Consider the following 6,104-nt stretch of genomic DNA (forward strand, 5'->3'; position numbering starts at 1 on the left):
AGCCAGAGATGTGCATTGGCAACATTGCATATAGCTATGGGCTTAATTCAGTTGGTACCTTCTTAGAAAGTGGGAAGTGGGTACAATGGTATGGGATGATATCAAGTCACATAGACACTCACTCATGCTAAATCAAGACTCTGAAAAGATGAAAGTTTGGGACAGGAATTATTTTTTTCAAGAATCCTAGTTCTCCATGGCTTAAACAAGTTGACAGAGGATAGGTCTTTATTTCTCCAAGTGAATTTTTCTCACATAATGGAAATCCAACCCTGAAAAAGTGTATTCTTAGGTTTGGGCTTCTTTTTTGGGTTGGGCCCAGTTTAACAAGGGATATATCCTTGAGGGGGTGTTCATAAAGAAAAGAGGAACAAGCATTTTCTGATGCCTGTGAATCAGGGGCTGTATGGATATAAGCTTACTTAATGTTTAAAATTCTGTAAATAATGAAACAGATGTTTCAAGTGATTATGTCACTTGCCCCAGGGTGCAGCAGTAAACAGTATGTGATGGAGTGAGCATTTGGACCCTAGGATTATTGATTGTTTCATCATACCACACTGCACCCCCAATATGTCCATGTGATTGAGTTTGTATGTCTCTTTATCTTGTAAAAGAAACTCAGCTAAATAAAGACATAGGATACCTAGTGAGAGTGGGATGAAAAGAAGGGAAGTGGAAGATATTCCATTCTTCTGTCTTCCCACTCAGCAAAATGCCAGTCTCAGAATGGGGTTGCAATCTCTTTTCAACTCTCAAACCTGGGAAAATGAGCATCATCAACTCAGACTCTGTGAACCCCCACACTTTCCATCAGTCCTTTGGCCAGCTCTTTCTCATTTTCTCTAGTGACTCCTGCAAACTTTTATCATTCTCTCCAAGAACCTTAATTTACTTCTTCTCAGCAAATCACTACCATGGAGACCAAGAAAAATGAAAAATTTCAGTGTTCTTCTAGGAAGAGTTACATTGCTATTTCACTCACTTCCTTTCTTCCTTTCTTTTCTTCAGTCTTAGAATGTGACGGTTCCCATTATATGGTCTCATTCACTTGAGGAATATAAAAAATAGTGAAAGAGAGTAAAGGGGAAAGGAGAGAAAATGAGTGGGAAATATCAGAGAGGGAGACAGAACATGAGAGACTCCTAACTCTGGAAAATGAACAAGGGGTAGTGGAAGGGGTGGTGGGTGGGGGGGACGAGGTGACTGGGTGACGGGCACTGAAGGGCACTTGATGGGATGACCATACTATAGTGTTATACTATATGTTGGCAAATCGAACTCTAATAAAAAAAATATACAGAAAAAAAAAAAAAAGAATGTGAGGTTTCCTTCCTCAGGTTCAACATTAATTTGGCCTTATGTGCCCTTGACCTCACTCCTTCTACTTTTAGCTCTGAGAACCTATTAAGTCCTGCTCTGAAGATTATTTCCTCTTTTTCTTAGTTTCCCAACTTCTTCTGGTTGCTTCTTCACTCCACCTTTTCCTTTTCCAGTACTCAACTATCATGAAAATATGGTCCCTCAGTAAGGTGCCATTCGTCACTGTGAGACTCCCTTATCTCATTCACTTTCTACTTCACTTCTAATTCACTCACTTCTCCACTGACTTTTATCTGCATTTGCCTCCCCCATTTTTTGTTGGAACTGCTTTCAGTGAAATACTAATTTTCTCTCTCTCCTTCTGCCCCTCCCCCAGCTCGTGCTCTCTCTCACTCACTCATTCTCTCTCTCAAATAAAAATAAAATCTTTAAAAAAAATAAAGGAATTGAAGGCTGGTTTAGATGGATGTAAGGAGACACACTATGGGACCTGTAATCACGTGGGGAAGGGTGTGGGTGAAGGGAATTTTTCCAAGGGAGTAAAATACTTCCTTCCAATCCATGGCCAATGTGAAACTACTTGCCTTATAATTTTGCCTAGGATTGGCCTTGACACTGCCTATGTCTTAAATAACCCTCAAATTGAAGGGAGATAGCAAATCACTAGGTGTGATTAAGAACCTTTTAAAGGGGCAAAGTTCAGAGGGAACAAAAACGTTCTGCACAAACCATAAACAGTTATGGTCCTTCGGCCTTTTTTATTCATGATTGTTAATCAGCTCCTTGCCTGAGGATGGAAGGTGTAATGTTTGTGCACATGCTAATCAAACTGTGCCAAAAGTTAGGCTCACACGAGACTTAGCCTTCTGCAAAGTAAACATGGGCCGTTACTGGTTATCACCTCAACTACAAAGAGTTCTAAGCCAAGTACTATTGATCCAAGTAAAAGAGATAAAACCTGAAGGACTTAGTGTGCATGTTCTTTGGCTTGGGGCAACTTCCGTCTCTCCCATTTCACATTTCACAGCACCATAAAATGAACTATGCAATGGCCCACGTGAACACAGCTGCCACTGACTTTGCCAATAACAACAGCTCTGAGAGGCTGAAGGTGAGAAGTAGGTACAATATTGGCATTGTAAGAAGAGTATGGGCAGTACAGTCAGACAGGTCTATTTCTGCAAATATTATTATAGTGTTATTACCTCTTTTCCATTCTGGTGCCTGTCCACTGCCCTGATCTTTGTATATTCTGGAGCTATTTTTTTAAGGTGTATACAAATTTAGGATTGTTATAATCATCTTGCTGAACTGAATCTTTTATCATTATAACTTTTCTTTATTAAAAAAAATAATCTCTAGTGATATTTCTTGCCTTAAAATTGATCCTGGCTCTGTCTGAAACTAATACAACCATATCAGCTTTATTCTGGTGTTCTCATGGAAGAGTTTTTCTTGTCTTTTCACTTCTAACTTGTAACGTCCTTTTGATTTTAAGTGTTTCATAAACAGCATATCATTGGATTTTTTAAAAATCTAAGCTGATAATTTTTGTCACTGAATTGGAATGAGTCATCCATTTACATTTAATGTAATTAGGAGCTTGTGCTTACATCTTGCTATTTGTTTTCTACTTGTCCTATCTCTTGGCCCATTATTCCTCCCATTATTCCTCCTGAACTACCTTCTTCTGGATTAATTGTGCGTTTTAAAAATTTACTCTGTGTTATCCCCACCGGTTTTTGGACAGATTATGGATGTCCCTCAGAAGTTTATCTCTTTAGCCTCCTACCCAAATAACATCAAAATATGGCCAGTGTCTTCAGAGGAAAACCCATTGGATGCTTGCAGCAGGTTTCTTTGTCTTTTGGGATTTTGTGTACTATGTCAAGACTATGGTCCCAGCCTCTGGGCTCCCCAGCACTAACCTCAGCCTTCTCTAGCTCCTCCAGATTCCAGTGTGTACTACCGGCCCCCAGGGGCTGCCAAACCTCCCAAGGCTTCTTTTTCCCTGCCTAGAGGCTATCAGTTCAGGCCAAGCCCAGTCCTTTGTTCCTGCCCCAAATTAGCAAGTGCTTTGAGAGAAGAAAATGATAGGCAATCTCAGTTTACCTAAGAAGGACTGTTTTCTCTATGATTATAGCTCATCTAGTCGTCTTTGCTCCCCCAGATTGCTAATGTACTTAAAATTGTGATTTTTCAGGCAATTTGTCATTTTTATCTTTTCTAGCCATTTTTAGTAGGAGTAGCAGCCTACTAATACCGCCCCAGAAATGGAAGTCCCCATTATTATTAAAATTACACATCTGAGATGTATAGGCATATATCAGAGGTTAAGTGGGCTAGGCTGGATTCAGATTGCTTAGTTTGAATTCCAGTTCTGACATGGAGGCTTTGTTTGGTCCTGGCAAGTGATTTATCCACTGGGTCTCTATTACTTCTCTTGTAAAATTTGAATAATGATGGAACGTGTCCCATAGGGTCACTATGACCCTATGAGGATGTAATAACATAGTGAATATCAAATATTTCACATGATGCCTTGTACATAATAAATGTCCAAAATGTAAGCCACTATTAGAATGTATTGATTACATTAGTTCAGAGCCCGGAAATCACTGGCTTTGAATCAGACACTACTTAGGAATGGTGTGGCTTTGAGTGACTTATTTAATCTCTTTGTGGCTCCATTGCCTCATTGTGAAACATTGGATTAGCAATAATATTTCATAAGGATTTAATTTCTCATTTTGTAGAGGCTCGGGTTTGAGTCATAGGGATTATGAGCCAGGAACATCTATCACTCTTGCAATCATTCTCAAATGCTGGTCTGTAATGCTGTTCATGACCAAGACCCATGTCATGGGTCTGCAGATGGGCTAAGGTTTCAGATAAATTTCTAACTTAATTGAATGAATAGCATTCAGGGCATTGTTTCCATTCTCACATATGAGAATAGATTTCTAACAATGGTGTTCCATATCAAGTTGCATTTGCTAGTTCTACTTTATGTGAGTGTTGAATTGGATGCCCAATTTCCTAACAAACATTGAAAACAATTACACCTTTTTTACATCAGGATTTTTCTGTATCTTCATACATCTGTGTTCGCTTCTGAGCTGTAGTTCCTTTGGAAAGACTATTTTATTCTGAGATTATGTTCTTTCAACTTTAAAAAAAATTAAGAATAGTATTGCTTTATGGAATGATACTAGATAGTAGTTGTGAGTGTTTTATTTTAAATGATTTTATTTAGGGGCATCTGGATGGCTCAGTTAGTTGAGCATCTGACTCTTGGTTTTGGCTTGGGTCGTGATCTTAGGTTGGGGGATCAAGCTCCATTACTTTTAAGCACGTATGTATCAGACGTCACATGGTTGACTTTTAAGTACTTTTGTTACAAATGGGAGAAACTGAGGCCCAGAGGATTTGAATGATCTGTTTGAAATCTCACAATCAATGTTGAAGTCTGAAAAAAAGCCCGATTCTATGACTTCCTTATGATTTTAAGGCAAATACATGGTCTCGTTTCTGTCCTTTAGGCAAGGCAAATGTAAAAGAAGGTAGTAAATCTCTTCCCTTCCCTGGCAAATTTCTCCCCTGTCCCAGAGGCTGTATCACAAAATTTTCCTGCTCCTTATTGACTTCTGAATTTAAATCATGCCCCTGCTCCATCTCTTGGCCTTTAGGAGCTCAGCCACTCTCCCGCCTCTCTGGAGGCAGCCAATTAAAGGTCTGGATTCTAGCACCTGGTTCTTACCAATGGTTCCAGGAGGAGCACAGAAGACATTCTGTCAGACTTGCCTTGGACTTCAATGGCCTTCTATTTTTTCTGTCATCGGCACAGACTGTTCATCTGGTTCGCGCATACTTTGTGGTTTTTCTCCTGTAGAACCTGGAGCCATGGTAATAAAGTCAGTTTTCACGGAAGCAGTGGATTGAATGTGACTCTTTCAATGAAGCTCAGAATCACAACACTTACTTGTCTCTTGATGTCGACAGCTGCATTTTTCTGGAAGGGCTCTCTGGCTTCCATGTGTTTTATTGACATGGGCCTCACACGATGACATAGTTCTGATCATTGAAAATCAACTACTACACACTAGATCCTAGAAGATCCCTTTCTCAGCACTGTATGAACTTAGAATTGTTAATTTTCAAACAGGAATATCAACATGTATTTGGTTCAATTCCTTTTCTTTGATGCAGTAGGCTATTATTAGCCTTGTTTGGTTGATGAGCAAAGTGAGATTGACCAAGATAAAGATTCCCCAGAAGATTCAAATAAGTGGTGGGAAAGAAGAAAGTGAAAATCCTTGTTTTCAAATATTTTAGCAATGAACCCTTCTCTCAAAGTAAATTTTATGTGGAAACCCAAGTTTTGGTACCTGTTAAATTACCATGCCATTATTTCAGAAAGTCTTAGTACATTTATTTTACTACCAACAAATGAAAAAATCCTGAAACTGTTTTGATGAAATAAATATGTGAGTTCGCAGATCTGAGATGATAGCTGTTCATACCTGTGTCAGTGCTCAACTTACTTTTGGTCTTTATTTCTTGTTTTGGTTTTGCAGTATCAAGCAGGCCTCTATTCATATGAGAACATAGATATAAAAGTTATAGTAAGAGAAGGACTTGCCTTACAAACATTGTACATTCTTTGCTTAAACTGGCTAACAAGCCTCACAGGGCATTGGTTCTTTTCTACTCTAAGCTGAATCACTAACAATGTATAGCTACTACCCATATTCCTTATTACAGACACACAACAGTTAGAG

General features: G+C 39.0%; 1 long non-coding RNA gene across 1 annotated transcript; it reads left to right on the forward strand.

The window, feature by feature from the left end:
* Window positions 1–2,320: 2,320 nt before the first annotated feature.
* Window positions 2,321–5,828, forward strand: LOC140603409 (uncharacterized). Its single transcript, XR_012006390.1, has 2 exons — window positions 2,321–2,434; window positions 5,013–5,828. It is a non-coding gene; the product is annotated as an uncharacterized lncRNA (long non-coding RNA).
* The last annotated feature ends 276 nt before the right edge of the window (window positions 5,829–6,104 follow it).

This window comes from Canis lupus, chromosome 14 (genome assembly GCF_048164855.1).
Source record: "Canis lupus baileyi chromosome 14, mCanLup2.hap1, whole genome shotgun sequence".
In the NCBI taxonomy this organism is placed as follows: Eukaryota; Metazoa; Chordata; class Mammalia; order Carnivora; family Canidae; genus Canis; species Canis lupus.